This window comes from Zootermopsis nevadensis, unplaced genomic scaffold, assembly GCF_977971745.1.
Source record: "Zootermopsis nevadensis isolate Lab colony 2312 unplaced genomic scaffold, Znev_1.0 Znev_ptg000007l, whole genome shotgun sequence".
Classification (NCBI taxonomy): Eukaryota; Metazoa; Arthropoda; class Insecta; order Blattodea; family Termopsidae; genus Zootermopsis; species Zootermopsis nevadensis.
Window position 1 is genome coordinate 8,558,378 of NW_028259139.1, and position 18,691 is coordinate 8,577,068.

At 35.2% G+C, this 18,691-nt stretch overlaps 1 protein-coding gene across 11 annotated transcripts in view; it reads left to right on the top strand.

Moving 5' to 3' along the window:
- LOC110829846 (zwei Ig domain protein zig-8) overlaps positions 1-18,691 on the top strand; it is a 520,441-nt gene that overhangs the window by 401,141 nt on the left and 100,609 nt on the right. The window contains exon 2 of one of the 11 annotated variants that reach the window (XM_087344189.1): positions 1,936-2,029. The exons of the other annotated variants lie outside the window; for them this stretch is intronic. The gene's annotated coding sequence lies outside the window, so the exon portion shown is untranslated. The remainder of the gene's footprint in view (positions 1-1,935; positions 2,030-18,691) is intronic. 11 annotated transcript variants of the gene reach the window in all.

Genomic DNA, 18,691 nt, shown 5'->3' on the forward strand with positions numbered 1-18,691 from the left:
CGTGTCATTAAAGAATTCCATTAGAACAGAGTCACCGTGCTCTTTATACACCGAGCGTTCTCCTTTCTGTCGCTATTTTAGTCCAGACATTGTAACCTCATCGTCCATTTATTTCTGCTGTATTCTTTGCCACAACTGAGTCTATTCTGCATATCATCCTGCTTATTTATTTATAGTTTCTTAACGACTAGACCTAAACGTAGATGGGAGGATAATATCAAGCAGGATCTGTGGGAGATAGGAGTTGAAGGAGACTGGATTTTGTTGACCCAGAACAGGGACCGGCGGAGGGCTTTGGTTTGTTCGGTGATGAACCTTAGGGTTCCCTAAACTAGTTAGTTAACGATGATATTCCAGTTGTTCATACTATAAAGCTGAGCATGACTTCGTCTTTGATTGTAATGACTAATTTTTAATAACGAACACTTTAAAGACCAGTGTTAACTGCATGTACCACCGTCTCTATTAATCATAAGCCCTGCATTTTGTATTTTTGTGTTTTTTTGTATATTTCTCACCGTAAACAGCAATTATTTGCTTATACAGCGTTAAAAAAGTGATATTTGTAATGGTGAAGTGTAGTGTTTTCTTTGCGGTACGGACTGAATTCTTAAATACAATTTATACGACCATTGGCTTCAAAGGGTTAATAGTGTAATGATTTCTGATTGCTGTCTTGTAAATTTACCTTTCACCTGGAAGGCGGAAGGACATTCAACTGCCGAAGCGAAGTGTTTTATTTGTAGAATGTACGACACCATTTCCTATACCTTTAGGATTGTTCAATATTTATGAGACATCTAATTAATATAGAAAGTTATATTAGTCTTTCTGATTACTTGATACGATGGAAATATTTAATGAATATAATGTTTACTGAGTCGTGTATAATGTAAGGCTAATTGAGCTACAAAGATGCAGTTAATTAAACCAATTTATTATCAGTCGTCTCTGTGATACGTGACATACACTTATTAGCAGAACAATTGACTGTATTATTAATGAGAATTCAATTTTGAGCTCTTCTATAATGCATACATATTGAACTGTTTAGTTGAGAACGATCAAAAGTAATTTAATATAGAATTTCTTATGTTCTTTTCTTTTACATTCTAAATCAAAGACTTTGAAGGAACCAGCAGAGAAACTTATTAACGACAGGAAATATGTATTTCATCGAAACAAATATCTACAATAAGAAGGAAACCTCGCATGGCTTAACGCCTGTGGCGAGTTCACCAGAACATGACCTTTGACCTCTGAGAATGTAGCCAGTGTCATTACAGCCGGGAAATTCTCACGTAAAAATGTTACCACATAATTCTTATGTGTTTCTGTATGGTAGAGGGTTTCTCATGCGGGGATTCCCCATCCAGCCACTTTAGCGCGCAGAAACGCATTGAGATCTCCTTGTAAACTGCAGTTATTGTCACCTGATTTCAACAAAAATTTTAGTAAAATTCCATAATTTTAAATTTTATGAAAGTCCGTTGTATCTCGAGTTTTGAATGCCGACAGACGTGACGAAGCTACCGAAGGATTTTTTAAACTCTTATTTTGCAAATGTGCTTATGAACAGCTATTAAATCTCCTTAAACTTACCAAATAGGCTGACTCAGCTCATAATACTTCTGACCTGTATTTGAGATGCAGGGTACCCGTTTAGATCAGACCATTTTCGCACCTTACTGAGGTTTTTGATGTTTTGTTCTTGAAGTCCTGGGAGAATTCCTGAATGCTGACTTTCAAACACACTACGTTCACTTTATTTCACTTCACCTTGAGTAAACTACCCAAAATCGATTCCAACTTTAAATAAACTGTGTACAAAATAGTGTGTCGTTAAATAACCCACTGATCAAACCCTTTATATGTTTTATGTTTATATTATTGGAATAAAAGTAACAATTAATAATATTGTTTTGTTCCTTTCAGGTAATTTCCGGTTCGAATTGTGGAATCGAAGAAATTGCAACATATACCCATGTTACGTGTAGTGTGTGTCTAGGTTAAAACTGCAAAGAATAAAGTACGTATTGCCCTATATTATATATTTGTCTTAACGTTCAGAATTATCACACAGAAATTTATTATTCTTTAAATGAAACTGCGTACATGATAAATTGTGAACACAGTAAGAAAAGCTTATGTGGTCACACAGGATCAGATGTATAATTTTCACAGAAAAGGAACTCAGTGTTGTCAGGATAATCAACTTACTGATGTTGTTTCGGTAGGCACATAAGAAATACATACAAATGTTTGTGTTTAAGTCGTCTGTAAAGCGACTAAAGTTGACTAGATGATAATAAAGTAAGAATGTTGGGAAAGTAGATGGTATGGTAATGAGAGTTGAAGTAAAATGTCTCGTGTTTTATTTAATAGGGTGCTAATACCGTTAATACTTGTTTTATATTTATGTAAATCAATTATTTATAAAAACGTTTAGTCGCAAAATATCACAGAAATATTCGTTTTGGAAGACTCAGGTCATGAAGTTTCGTGCGTTTCATTGAAGAGGGACATATACATTCCAAATAACAAAAATATTTCTAAAATATAAGCTTACACATTTCAGTTAAATGAGTTTTTTTTATTTTCGGGTTAGGTTTGTGGCTTTATAGAGTTAAGAATTGCTTTAAATTCCAGATTTTATAACAGCTAATAACTTTAGCAGTTCAATGTTAATTTTTTAGCATATTGAAATTCTCCAGCTTTATGATAACGTGTATTTATTATGAATTGTCTTCTTAATTCTCGCATTATGGGTGTCTCCTATAGCACTAGGCTAAATGGTTTTATTACCTGTTGTTTCTACGGATGTGCTAACTCAACTGGGCTTGAGGGCATGAACAAGTATCAGTATTAGCAACAAATGGTGTGTGATTTATTCATAAAAATGTTAATAGTACCATTAGACCAAATTCATGAAGCAAAATCCTTCATGCAGAAACAATAGTCGTTCGCTGGTCAATAAATTCCCGGAATTTTATGCAACTGGAAAGTTTGGTATCGTCTTCACAAGAGCCCGCCATCTGTTCATGTCGTGAACCAGATAAATATAGCCCATAAACTCACTCTATGTTTATATAGGATTAATTTTAATAGTATCCTCTCATGTTTGTCTACGTATTTCATGTGGTCCAATCAGTTTAGATTTGCGTTATAAAATGGCGTATCAGTATCTAATTCGCATCTGTCACACGGGGGCTGAAATTTACCTTCAACCTATCTCCAACAACTTTCCTCTGGGAAATGGACAAGCCAAATTAAACGAAGCTCAATAAGATCGGTTTCTGTACAGTATTTGTTCATGAAAATTGGAAAGATTTCATTGGCGTCTGTGTGAAATCTACGCTTTGAATTATGTTTGCTTTACTTACACTTAGAATGACATTCGTATGTCCACATTCGACGTTCTGTGAGACAGAAGATTGCATTTCCGATGTGGAGCTTTCGTTTACTTTGAAAACATTTTAAGTAGAGCGAAACGTGAGAACTGCCCAGTGGGAAGTACAGAAATGATGAGGAATTTCACAGCTTTTAAAATAAGGTTTTCTGATTTGTCTCTGTGGACGGAAGCACGCGTTTGTTCTAGACATGCGTTATATTAAACAGTATACCTACATTCACCAAATAAAAACATAAGTTTGATGTCGTATGTGTTAGTAATGCCCATCCACTGACGGGCATGATAACTGAAACTACTGAATATAATGTATGCTCATGTCTCCTGGCTGGAGTAATATAAAGGTAATTTATGAATCCTTCGAATATGGGGCGAAGTTAAAATACTTGGAAAAGGCTATAGTAGGTAAAAAATACATTCACAGATATGTTAAGAAGAAATTAGGAATTTGGAATGTTTAATGCCATTCATTTCAGAATACTTCGTCTCTCTGCCCTATATTTAGAAGTCTAAAGATTAAAATATGCAAAATGACATTATACAGTCTGTATGGGTATAAAATGTTCTCTCTCTTATTAAGAGTGACGCATACAGCGATAATAATTTTGAACTGAACGGTGAGAAAATATTTGGATTTCAGAGGGTTAGGGGATACTGGAGAAAATTTCATAACGAGGAGCTTCATAATATGTACGCTTCGCCAGATATTATGATCAAAACAAAATAAACGATAAAATAGACACGGTTGAGCTTTGGAGGAAACGTTTTCTTACATATCATATTCACAGGACCCCACACTAATATTCCCGTCCTGAACCACGTAAACACAGTCAGAATTTTCATATACATTTTATTCGAACGCCATTTTAATATTATACTTCCAAGAGAGATGTGTATTGTCTTAAGGTTTTCCAAATAATACTTTATACGTGTTTTTGTATCTATTCCGTGCATTTTACATTCACAGCCCATCCCACTTTCTTATTTTGATATCACTAATGGTGGTTATACGTGATCTTGTAATACAACACTTTGATCATGGCGAACCCCAAGAGTACTCTGCATTATATGAAACAGAACCTAAAGGATGTTTAACAAGAGCAACTCTTTACAGCGATCTGTACGTAAGTGAGGCCATTCTGGAGTCTGGAAACAGGAGAACCACTCATCCAGACCGGTCCCTGACTGACTATTTCCTCTTCAGACTCAAAATAAACTTCTGTAGGAAGAAGCTTTCATCTTATGATGAACCGAAGGAAACATTTTCTCTTGTTTGGAAGTTCAAGTTATTTTCTGAAGGAATTAAGTCTTAGGATCGAAGTGGAAATGTGTGTTGTGTTGAAAGGTCACTGAATTTAAACATGAAATGTCAGTGTTCGAGGTCATATTCACATAGATAAATGTCGAACGAACATTCAGTTATTGACGTACTTTCAACCACCTAACACGCCAGATCTGTTTAATTTCGCGTGAGGTCGATCTGGTATTTTCAAAATGAGACAGGATTTTTTTTTTTTTGAAAATACTAAAAATATAAATTATGACGCGTCGCAGAAGTAGGAAAATGCGGGCGAGAATTTTGGTACCTAAGAAACAAATATATAAAGGTGGATGGAGAGAGTTACAAAGTTATGAGCTTCGTAATTTTTACTCTGTACCTGTCATTTGAATCGTTATATGAGGGAGGACACTTTTGATCGGGAAATGTCAAAATAATGGTTGTTTTGGGGGTTCCTAAATGCGAATTTTATAATTTATTCATTTATTTAGCCTCAGTTTACTTAATTACTGCTTCAGTTGATCAGATTTTGTAGCGAATTTAATTGAATATGACAGGAAGAAGTCGCTGTGTCATTGACGTTACTATTACATTTGCCTTGGAAGACTGAGGAAAACCACTTGAAACGTTAGTCAGGAAAGCCAAACTAGTTCGAGATATAAAACCAGGGCCTCCGTAATACGAGTGCTGATCTCTCAATGATCGTCACTTTCGGTGGGAAAATAATATTAAAATGCTCCTTGTATTAATATAAGAGTCTGCGAGGTTCTTGGCTCATTGAGCGTGCTTAAAAGAAGTCGTAGTAGTTTACTTTTGAGGACAAGATAAGTATATTTTGGTTTCCTAAAGAAGGTAATTTATTCAGAAGATAAAGAACGGTCAAGGTTGTTAAGAAAAGCATGTATTAGGCTGTTAGAAAAGTAATTTAATGTCTTATCCATAAGGAACCTGCCTCCTTACACAGTCTGAGCTACTTTGGTTCGTACACTTAATATGATAATCTCTTCAAATTTACAGTAGAAATTCTGGAATGGTAAAGCGTAAGTTTATGCTCAAGAAAACTTATTTTATTACAGTTTAAGCCGTATTCTTAGTGTGGTTACATTCAGAATTCTCTTTGAGCTGAAGTTGCTTTGTTTACATTTGTGAAATCGCCTTCAGGACAATAAGCCCAAAAATTTCCTTGTGTTTTATGTAAGGACGCAATAATTAAATTGGATCTGGATCTTATATAGGTCGGAACAAAGTCGTATGTCCTTCGGCTACATGCAAGAGTTTTGTAGCAGACCAGCAATTATGTATTTTGACTGAAGTGCTTAAAAGTAGGAAACAAACGTATATACAGCTGTTCTTGGTATTAAAGATTTCTAAAGCTTAAACAAAAGAACATTACGTTTTACACATTTAGAGTCACTGAACTGTTTTATTAAGTATATCGGAATAAAGGTGATCTGAAGATTGCATTCAGAAACATTAAATAATATTATTTGTAGCCTTTTTGTGGTATTTTAAATAACTACTTGCTCATGGTATCATATCCGCTTGTTCGTCTATCGTAATGAATTTTGAATTAATTAACAGATGTCTTGAAATTTGCTGAAAATAATGTAGTAATTATAATTTTAGAATCTAATGATACAGATAAACAAGCTTACCTAGGGATGGGGGTGTCATAGTCTATTTCTTTTAACTTCGAATGGAATCCTGCATTATAGAAAAGATTTGTTATTTAATAAATTATAGAATATGCTTTACAACAGTGGAGTACTTATATGTGGCTACACACAACTTATGTTTCAATGTAGTAACAAACGCAAACCAACGTCTTTTCTTTACTCTCGGGAGACGAGCGTCGTATTAAGAAGGCTGGCTTAGACGAGGATTTCCGGACATACAGAAAGATTACTGGACCTTTAATAGACTCGCCTTGCTGCATAGTTACTCTGATGCTGTTAACAGAGGTATATCGCGTTTGTTGCTGCCAAATTTATCTTTTACTTATAGGCCTCCTGTAGGTTATTAATGTGCCGGAACAATTGTTTAAATCCCAGGAGTGTACCAGGGAACTTCAATGGCTATAATCGCCTGAGAATTAGACTGATCACACATTGAGGGATGGTATTTTTTATTTTTATTGGTTACATACTGTTTGTGAAAATTATAACCTCGTTGAATTAATATATAGCGTTACACAAATTTGGTTTGTAAAACACTTAAAACTTAAATGACAGTATTTCCACTACATGTTTCGATGTGTTCACTGCCCACCATCATCAGGTAGGCAGTCAAAACTTAAAGCATAAGATTAAAATTTATTATTACACAAATTTGTACATATATCTAACTATGGTTTCGTTAGAACTGAATCATGTAGTATAAATATTTTTTTAAGAAATCAGGTATGAAGTATTATATATCAACCTGATTTTAGTCATTATTATTTATATTAATCCAGCTTGGTACTTGCTAATAACAATTTTTTTAAAAAAATATCACGATGCATTAATTATTACGAATCATTTTTCCTTAAAAATGTCATATAAATAGGGTCTTCATAATATGTAGGCTGACGTATGTCATTTTCACGGATTAGCCTCAGTATATTGTTTCGACTCCAAGATTCTTATTAAAATGTTGCTTTGTATTCCATTTCTTCCCCTCGATTATTTCGTATTGTGAATTCTGTGGGATTTACGTCAGATTCAATCACGTTAGGTACTTTGAGAGAGAGAGAGACATAAAATGACCTACATTGAAGTCTAAAGTGTAAACTTATTTTAAAACGGAAGAAAACTACGACAATACTAAGTGTATAGGTTATACAAATTGTATTAAAATTTTGAGAAACTAATATTAAAATATTTTGTAATAACTTTATATGCGAGTAGTGTGTAGACGAAATCAAATAGTGTACCACTTTCCTGAACGTCGCTTGAACATGAAATTGCATGTAAGTAATCATATAATGTGCTTAATATCCTGTGCTCGTTTGCACATGCTTTTTTTTTACCTAACCTAACCTTACTTTGGTTTTATTGAAGTTTGTTCTCTGCTAGATGTTGTCTCTTTCCTCCACTCGTCCTGAACGAGTGTTGCAATTCTTGTCAAAAGCAGAAGCAGGATAAAATGAAACCGAAATATAACGACGGTAAGAGACCGTGTCTTTGTTGTTGCCACAGCTGCTGGTATCTGTACGCAGAAGACCTTTCTTTCACTAGGCGCTGGATGGATTGTGGAGAGTGGAAAACGAAATCTTAACAAATTCTTTCTCTTATAAGAAACTCATCCAATACTTCCACTCTATATTTTGTTCTTGTGCCCTTTTTATCAATTTTTTTTTCAGTGGTAAAAGAGCTGTCATGATCAGCTTTTTCCTCCTACTCATCTTAGCAGACGATATAAAAACGAGACTGAATCCTTGGTAGTTCGCAACCCTCACAATAGCTCTCAACTTGTTACAGACTAACGAATCTATAATCCTTCGGTATTTTATTTCTAATGCTAGCCATTTTTCCCTCCAGTGACAAAGGTGGGCCTTATATTGGCTGGAGGCATCAATGATATTAAGCTCAAAGTATCAGAAAATAAAATAAAATTGTAATATATAAAGAACACATGTTCTCCATGCCGATTGTTTGTTATAATGACTATGTTTTTTTGTTTTTTTTGAATTTCGTCCATCGTTTCGATTATAAAATGATAAAACAATAACGTTTCGGAAGCTTTATTCTGCTTCCGTCTTCAGGTAGGGAAGGGGCACCCCTTTTATGCTTGAAGACGGAATCTTAAACCTTCAGACTTTGACCTTCGATTTTTAATATGCATACTTATTTGCATTTGATGTGTGTTTATTTTAGACTCAAATCTCTCATTGCAGGCCTAATAACACAGCCATGCTTAATGTAATTAACAGCGTTTTGCTTCATAATTTATTGTGTATCATATTAAAATATTTAAAATAAAATTTGTGGATATAATATATATTTTATGTTATGGACCAACTGTTGTGCGTAAGCTACATTTGTAAATTGTAAATTTTAAATTTTAGTTTGATCTCCACATAATGTAGGCATTAAATTTAAGGTAACATGGTGAATTTGCAAAACGGTAATTTAATATTAATCCATTTTGAAATTTGAAGCTGAGAGCCTTGTGGGACATTGCGTCGTAAAATCTCTTACAGTTTGACTGACGTTTCAGTACTCATTGTCAGGGCGATGAGTACATTTCTCGTTGGAACTCTTTTGTTGGAAAATATTGCGCCACTTTGCTGCCTTATGTGATGACAGGAAATTAATATTTATGAGAAATGCTTTATTGACATTTGTCAATATATCTTTGTCTCCTTTCTTATTGAATATTCCCATTTTTATTCTGAGATATGACGTTTTTACCAGTGCATGTTCTGGTGGACAAGGACATGACAGTCCAATAAAAAGTAGTTCGTTGATAATGTTACCTCGTGTTCCGATAAATTTATATTTTTGTATTGGTGTCCTTCACGTGTCAGAGTTGAGAAGATGTTTTTTTAATATTTCTATGGCAACCTTGCCAAACGTCACGCAGATATTTAGATAAATAATTTATTTTAGTACTCCGTTACCGCTGTATGTAATGGAATGTATCCGTTTTGAAAACTCATTTTAAGCTTTGGTATTTATTCAGTCTAGCGGTTAGAACGCTGGCCTTGTAATCCTGGGGTCTCGGGTTCGATTCCCGGCGGTGCCCGAATTTATAACTTGTGTTGGGCAAGGCCGTGGTCTAGGCAACACGGAGTTTTCCTCCGGGGGCTTCCCCGGTTTCTCCGTGGCATCCCAACAATTACTCCATTCACACACAGAAGAAGGCAATGGCAAACCACTTCTGGATCATCTGCCAAGAACGTATATGAACAGGTCCCAGTCCGAGAAAAGGATGGAAGGATCCTGTTCATATGGACCTGTCGTCAGACAGAACACTAATAATAATAATAATAATAATAATAATAATAATTCATTCAGTTAAGTCTGTTCAGATAATTTGTAAGTAATTAGTTTTAAAGGCGTCTGTGATATCTACAATCTACGTATATTACGTCTTTTATGGAAATAAGCTAACAGAAAATTTATTATGAGAGAAGGATTCTAATATATCGATAAATGAAATATAATTTATCGAGGCTTTTTCCATGTCACTGACAACATACAGTTTTCTCCTACGCAATAAATAGATATATATAATATAATTTTTTTGGCATGTGAATTCATGTTTCTTATTTTGTTTATTCCACTGCATTACGAATGGATTCTTGTTTTGACCATCGATTCTTGTGTCAGGTTCTGACATGGACGTTTCCAGCTAATTAACTCTTTAAATCCCAGTGGTAACCATATATACCACTTACTTCAGTAGTCAGTAACGCTTCATTTTGTATTTAAATTCTTTTTCTTATGATTCTCATTTATGAACCATACATTTTTGACTTTTTGTGACAATTAGAACGTTAATTTTATACCTACTTTTCAATATATGTTCCCTGTATGGTAAACGTTGTTATAAGTGCCCTTCCACTAGTTATAGTAAGTGGGAAATACACTCCCCATTTAGAAATCCCCATAGGATTTTCATGAGAAAATACGTTCCATTTCGTTCCCTTTGTCAATCCTTGGTGAGATTTCAAAAGTGATCTATGTCCACCTTTGTTACTTTACTACCGTTTTTAACATTACGCGATTAAACAGCTGTAAATAAATAACGTTGATCATTGGGAGTATACGTGTTCCTATATGTACTGTTGATAATGAATAAGAATTGTAATTATTTAAATACTGTTTGTTTGAAAAAATAAGTGGTCCAAGGGCTTGCGGTTTGGCTAATATTTTTCGCGAAAGGTTAGGGTATTTATTATGGTCACCTACATTTTAATAGGAAGGCGAAGCTAAAAGTATGGACAATTATGGTGAAATTAGTTTTCCTCTGTCGGTGTTCGAAGCTCATTATTATCGTGTACAAAGGATTCTAAAATACTTTGAAGACATTTTACAAAGTACCCAAGCATCGAAGTTCGTTCCTTTATGATGTGTACACCAGACTCGTGTAGACCCATGTTTTATGTAAGTTATTCCTGGTAGTTAAAATTTCATTGTTTAAGGCATAAGAATAACAGACAAGTGTATGAAACTTCATAACTCTGGCAACGTAATAATGTAAAGTTTATAATGATTCATCCTTTGTATGAAGTCATATATATTCTAAATGACAACAAAAGATGCAGTCATGTTACTTCTACTCATAGAGTCTTTGTGAGTACAGAGACATATTTTGTTCATGCGCTACAGAATATTTCGGATTATGCTCAAAGGAATGTATCTTCATGCCACAAAAGCAAATTCTAGACCTGGTTTAGCCCCAAGCTGCTTGCAATCTTAAGTTAGTCTCAGCGTTCAGAAGACATTATCAACCTTAAGAGGAATAATATTATCTCAGATTTATACGACTGCTGGTTGGGCGAGAGCTTTGTGCAAAGCATACTTCATCTTCGGTGTAATCGTGCACTTTTTACAGAAAGTTACTAAGAGACTCATTAATCGGCTGTCGATCCATGACCCTTTCAGAGCCCATTGCGAAGCGGACAGAATTTAAATTGAGTTTTGACGGTGACAATTCTTATAGTAAGAAATGTAAACGAGACTGTGGTGGCGCCTATGGTGGTGTCTTGCGGAGTCTGCGTCTGAAAAGAATCCGGCTTCAGCCGCCAACAAGATATTTTCATATTTAATTTACAAAAATGTAATATTATTAACTTTCTGCTTTGTGGTTTGCAACGATAATGGCGCATTAAACTGTATTATTGTTCAACGCAAAGAGGTTAATTCATGACAAGTATTAAGGTTAATACGCTAGGCTGGGGAATGAAATAATGGAAAATGTTTAATAATTGAAACTGTTAATGAGTAACCACGCCATTAGTAGATTCGTACTATGATGCTTTAATACTCTGGTTTATGTAGATCTCCATCGTTAAAGATGCTGATTTTTCCATAGCAAAAACCATATCCGTGATATTTAATCAAACGCATTATACGTATTTTAAAATTCATCGTTTGATATTTTGTGTAGGGGTTGAGGGGGGAAAATGACGCTCTTGACATGAATTTTATTAAGTGCTGATATTGATGTTCATAAACTGCATCTTCAAATGTATTGCTTGCACACTACACAGAGTTTTAAATATTTGTCATTGAATTTTGATAAATAATCCCATAAACTGTTTCAAATAGTAAACTCTATTATTTAATGTGGCTTGTAGGTCTTTTGTGTTACATGTATAAAGTTTTAGCACGATTAGACTTTCTGAGAAAGTCGATAATGTTTAATTTGATATTTATTTGGAGTATGAATTATATGACATTGATACAAAAGGAAAGAAACATACTAGAGAATTAAATTTGTGTTTTATTCCTTAAATACCAAATTTAATCAAATTTCTATTCAGTATTTTCAGACTGTGACAGAAAGACGCTAGCTCTCCATAACACGTGAATACATGTATATCCTAAAAACGAAAATGTAACCCTGTACTTGAAGTCGGTCAACTTACTCAGGAAAAATTCCCCCTTACCAGGATAACACTGTGTATGTTCAACATTACTATCAAAATCTGATTAGTCTACTGATTTTTTTTTTGTATACTTCATATAAGGTATCAAAAAAGTAACAATTCGGCCAGTAGTTCATGCCTGAATTGTGTTAAAATATTTATATCCTTTTATAATCTCGATAAACCTGATTACGAGGAATTTCCAAAGAGTGTTTCTCGTTTCCTGAACTAAACAAATATCAACGGTTCAAGTTACCAGTTTGTCATTCACGGCGTTGCATTTGTGTAACTGGAAACGACATGAAACAAATTACAGTTTCTGTTATTTTTAATATTTCTACTACATTTGGGATTTTATTTGTCTCAATGTAATTGAATTTTAAATTTTCCCTCTTTTCTGTTCTGTTTGTTCACATGATCTCGAATATTGTATTTTCATCTTCATTATCTGCGTGCCAGAATCGACTTTATATTCTGCTTTTGTTGAAATGAATTGTTGTTCTGATCAGAACTGACTCCGGTTAGTAGTCAATGTACATCCTTTCGAACTCTCCCCTTTAATATGCGCTATATTCAGATTATGTGATACAACTAAAGCCATTACACGTGAATCTTGTAAGAGAGATAGACAAAATTGGTTGGTACAGTTCTGTGTCAGCCTCTCCTCCCTCATATAGGGGAAGGGTTTGTGTGAGTTGTTCCCTAATCACGAGTGAGCATGTCTAAAGTTTATTTAATTACCCTATTTCGCCTACAAGTGTTAATAAATGTAGGTATAATCGTAAATAGTAATTAAGGCTTCTAAAACATATATTATGGCCTAATGTAATGGTTTGTAGCTGAATTCGCTTCGCGAGACTGATTAGAAGTGTGTAAAGTCTTAGCAAGTGTAACTGGTACTTGAGCCGAGATGCTATTAACTTGAACACTGCCAATTATTTCGGAATCCATGTTTTAGTCTGAGTCCACAGATAGACTAATTCTTGAGGAATTAATAGTACGCTAAGTAGTCAAGAAATTACCTTCCTTGTATGAGTCCCGGAGGTTCATTATCGTGTTTAAGTCCAGGGACGTGTAATATTTTATAATATGCTGATCTTTCACGATGGGGAGCTGTTACCACCCGTCCAGCCCTCTGCTTGAGGATCAACCCATGTCGCCTGTCCGAAACTGCTTATTAAAAATATTCACCCATTACAGCTGTTATTTCACCTCGTATTTTAAAACGTGGAGGCGGTAAGACTGAAGGTGACTGAGGAGAAAAATATTTGGACTTAAAGAGAGTAACAGGAAGACAAAAATGTTTACGTGAAGGAGGATTAGATGGGTAGAACGTAAAAAGCATGAAAGAGATGAAATATGCATACGTAATTTTTAATCAGAGGACCTGAAAGAAAAAGAACATTTGGGAGACGTAGTTGTAGATGGGAAAATAAAATGAAAATTTATATTAAGGAAGAGGAACGTACAGTTTTGGACTAGGTTCAACTGTCTTACCATAGTATCGAGTAGCTGGCTGTTGTGTGAACGATATTGAATCTTTGGATTTCTTTAACTACGAAAAAAAATATATACATCAATCGACTATCAGCTTTTTAATATGTTCACTACACTAGGAACTTTGTAAAGTATCGTTAAATAACCAGATGAACAGTAAATATTCCGTAAAAGAAAATGTGTCTTAAAGATGGTATCGCTGTAGAGTGGTGACATGTATCAATTTGTCCGCCTGCATCACGTGATAATTGTATTGGAGTGCTCGCGTAGAGGAAGTTCGTATGTGGTCCTGAACCTCTGCAGGGAGTCTCATACTTCAGGGCACTTACTCTAACCGAAAGGATATAATGACTTCCCTGCGGTGCGCACTTTGTAAAGAGGAAGGTGGCCCTCCAATAGTAGAGTATCGTGTTCTGTTTAATACTCGTTATTAAGTATCAGCCGTTTCAGGACTAAGACAAATTGAACGTTAATCTGTGCGTCAGTAAATGAAATCGTCACTGATTTCTAGTCTGTAAAGCACGTAAGGTTCAAACACTGTCAAAATTATTCTGAGGATTGCGTGAACAAGGGAAATTTGGCGATATATTTGTGAATTTGTTCTGGAGAGAGTGGCTTTTATTACAGTTAATAATCTGGCATAATATGTTAATTCAACCTCACATTCTGATTTGACGTTTCCAAAATCTTTTGTCGCCCTGTGTTTTATTCATTGTACTCGACTGAACATGGCGGCTGAGTTTAGTTCATCTGCTTTACATAAGGATCTCTTGACATTTGGTTGGCATTCTCCATCAGTATCTTCGAGCTCAGCTCAGTTCTTCCGGATACATTTTGAGATTCCATTTATCCCGCGTTCTTGAACCTTCCAAATTTGCTTTTTCACAACAAGTCTTACATTCCACGCTTTTTACCGAAAATTTAGCTGATAAGCGTTTCGTATTAGGGTAAATTCGGTAACCTAAAACTGAAATCTCATCCTCCAAGAGAATCGATCCTAGTCTCCCGGCTGCCTCTTGCACTACCCTGAACATGAAGGAGCAACGGCCGTGTATGTTTTGCTCAGCGACATTTGAATATTCAGGCCGGCCTTCTCGTCTGGCTGTGCTGATAACCTCGTCACTTGACCTGGGCCATGTAACTGTAGCTAGATGCTCATGACGTTGTATTCACATGACGAATGTTCGCATTGTCGTCATTGCCAGAGAGGGCGCGCTCCTTATTCGAGGAAATTTATTGGGGCATCAAGAGGCACTGCTCAGCGTTGTCGAATGATGTTAGCATTTTCCTGCACCATAACCCGCAGTCCATATACAGGCATACCTCGGAGATATTGCGGGTTCGGTTCCAGACCACCGCAATAAAGAGAGTCACACGAAATTTTTGGTTTCCCCAGTGCATATAAAAGTTATGTTTACACTATACTGTTGTCTATTAAGTGTGCCATAGCATTATGTCTAAAAAAGGAAATTAAATAAATTAAAATTACCAAAATGTAACACACAGACACGAAGTGAGCACATGCTGTTGGAAAAATAAATTCCGATAGACTTGCTCGACGCAGGGTTGCCACAAAACTTTAATTTGTAAAAAAAACGCAATATTTGCGAAGCGCAATGAAACGAGGTATGCCTAGGATATATATATAATTTTAATACATCTCTTCTGCGAGAAATGGAGATTACTAAACTCTAACTGGTTGTTAAGAACAACGAACAACAGGAAATATCTAATTACCGTCAAGTATACTAATGACCCTTGTGATGTAAGCAGAAACAAACTGAAATGTTGGTAAATTCTATCAGGATATGGAGAATATAAAAGTATCCAACAAAGAAAGTAATTGTTTTGTGTCACGTCCACACCTGTATTGTTCAAAATGCCACCAGTCCATAAAAAAAACTTGGATCTGGTATCTTGGATCTTGGATCTGAAAGAGTAAAGCGACGATTCAACTCATGACCGGCGATTAGGATAGTCTGTCTGTGTCTTTGTCACGTGTTATAAAATGGCGTTCAGGAGTGGATATCAGGAAGAAAGACTAAGTACCTCATAGAATTGGATTTACTGGACCAGTGGAAAACGCGGTAGAATCGAAAAACGATTCGCAGGGTTTTTTTGTTCCGTTATCACAGAGTGCCCAAGGGGGGCGAACCTACCGACTTCCACGGGATTTTCTTTATCATTTGTCGTGTTCCTCTTTTTCCCGTCTTTGCTTCTGTACGAGTTTGCTTGAATTTGTGCTGGTATTAGCTGTGGACTTATCGAACGCCTACATACGGCCTGTGAAGGATATTACACGTCCATAAAGAGAAGACTACTGGAGCATCTCCTTATACGTAGACCGGTACAGCCTATTTCATGACATTATCTTTTTTTAACATAGCGAGGGCTCTTTGTACCACTTATTCTAAGAACCAATAATTATACGTTTTTTCTCAGTTAAGTATATTTATCGGTTTTATAAAGTTTCAGAGTAAGTACATACTTTTTTGATGTCTATGTTGCATTGGACCATTAAGTACGTAAATTAAATTATTCTGATAATGTTTTGTGTAAAAATTATTTGTCAAATTTCATATATATCCGTCAATTATTTTTTTATTTCAGCCAAAACACGCTGATAGGCATGATATTTACATTATGAGATTAAATTAACTTAAAGCGACTTAACCGAACCTAACCTAACCTCACGTATTCTACCTGTTATAACTAAATCTAACCTAACTTTAATTATTATATAAAATACCTAGTGAGTATCTCATTGTTTTACATTCTGCTTATATACTAATAATTTCTTCGTAAGATAACTAGGTATTCTATGAAATAACTATTTAGAGTTTTTATTCCCGTTACATAACTATGTAAATTTTTCAGTTAATGTAAGCTGTTTTTGAAGCAACAGAGTTACTCGCTTTAAGAATAGCATATATACAATGTATATATATGGTTATTTTTACTGTTGATTCATTCCAACACCCCTGCAAATGGCAGCAGTCTGCAAACTACAAGTTATCAAGTACTGTTTTAAGTAATGAACTTTAAAAAAAACCAGCCAACAAACTCCCTCTGTTATAGACAGGCTGTACTACTCAGTTCAGTTTTGTTTCCCACAGTAACGGACACATATTTCTCCTAAGTCAGTATTAGATCAGATTACTATATTTCAGCTATCGGAAGGTTGTTATGAATTCATTGTAACAGAAGCAAACGCATAGGACAGTTGTGTCAGAGCGATGAAGCGCTTTCTATTCTGTGAACTGAACCAATGCCTCAACACATTTCTACCTGTCGTTCCTTATTACACGATCCTGTACGTCAGAGTTTAAGGCTACTACAAGACTGAAAACATCAAGCAGTTAAGAGTAGCGTGTAGTGAGTGCACCTCTAATGTGTTCTGTGGGTGTTGCGATAATATTCTAGATTAAATCGCTGTGCCGCTGTGAGGTAATCTTAAAGCTGAACCCATTAAAACACATGAAAGCCTGTCGTCTGTTGTTCGTTCAGTGGTTGTGGAACGAATGCTTTTAGGATCGGTCGTCACTCACCGCGAAATCTTGCGCATGCGCGTATATCGAATTCCTAGCAGGGATTTTCTCCTGATCTGTGGACTGTACTTGTTATCTTGTGTTGTAGGTAGCAAGCCGCCAAACCTGTTGGTTTCGTGGTGGGATTTTACGATTATGTGTGTTATCTGGTTTGTCAATATCAGTCACGTTTCTGTCGAATTATTGAGAAGGAATATTTGCGTAGAGCTCGGTTAAAAAACAGTGGTTAATGAAACAATGCGACTTGCGTGTAGTTCACAGCGACAAAATTATAAAATTGATACATCGATTATGTGTGGGACAGATCTGCGTCATATTGTCACAACCTCACTGAATGGATGGAGAGACCATATAGTATTTTGACCATAACCCGGAAACGGCTTTATTGCAGTTGAAATTCACGTGAATATATTTTCCAACAGAATAAACCTACTGTCCCTTTGTTTTTCGTGTATGCGGTTGTGCACAGGGACTCTTTAAATGACTGTAAATTTTTTCTACCTGTCTGTACGCTTTACAGGCAGCTGCAGAAGAATTAATTGGTCCGGAATCCGATAATATTTATGGTCTCAAGCCTCCGAATAACTTCCCTTGACCGTTTTTTTTCCCTTAATACATTCAAAGACATTCTAAAACAAAAATATGGAAACACTTATTATTTCCTCCGATATTTTATCTAAAATTACAATTTTTTTCACGTCTTATTTCTTTCTTCTCATGTACTAACAAGAATAATTATTGTTGTTAAAATTCGAGGTCTGTGTGCATCGGCAATCCACGTCTGTTGTTGTACAAAGTTGAACGTTTTCTTCTTGGGTCTTGTCAAATAATTCAAAAATGGCAAAGCTTTTACACATTTTTTTGACAATAAAACTCTAAGCATCTGGGTCTTCGTTTTTTCTGGGGACTGAAACTTGCCATAACTACGTTTTTACTGCTCAGTTTACTGCATTATGTGTCCATATATATATTACACTGAAGTATCCGGAATGATAAAAAGTTTCTTTTAGGAAACATGCGAGACATATATCCAAATAAATTTGAAACAACTTTCTTTATATTTGAACTATAAAAGAGACTGTGCAGTCATCTGCATCTTTATGAGTATTGTTTTGTTTTTTTTACATATTTTATTCCTTTGAGTATTTTGTTCACTAAGTTCTTGTCATTTACCATTGCAGTTGTTACGTACCAGAATAGTGTCACATTCCTCGATTTATATTTAAAATATTTTAATTTTTAGGATATATCTAGTGTCGCAATCATAAAATGCGACCAACATATTGCTAGTGGAGAACTGGATAAAAAAGAGACGGTATATTCCCAGTTTACTGACATCATTATTACGTATCTGTAAATGTTTAACCCTCTCAGACATA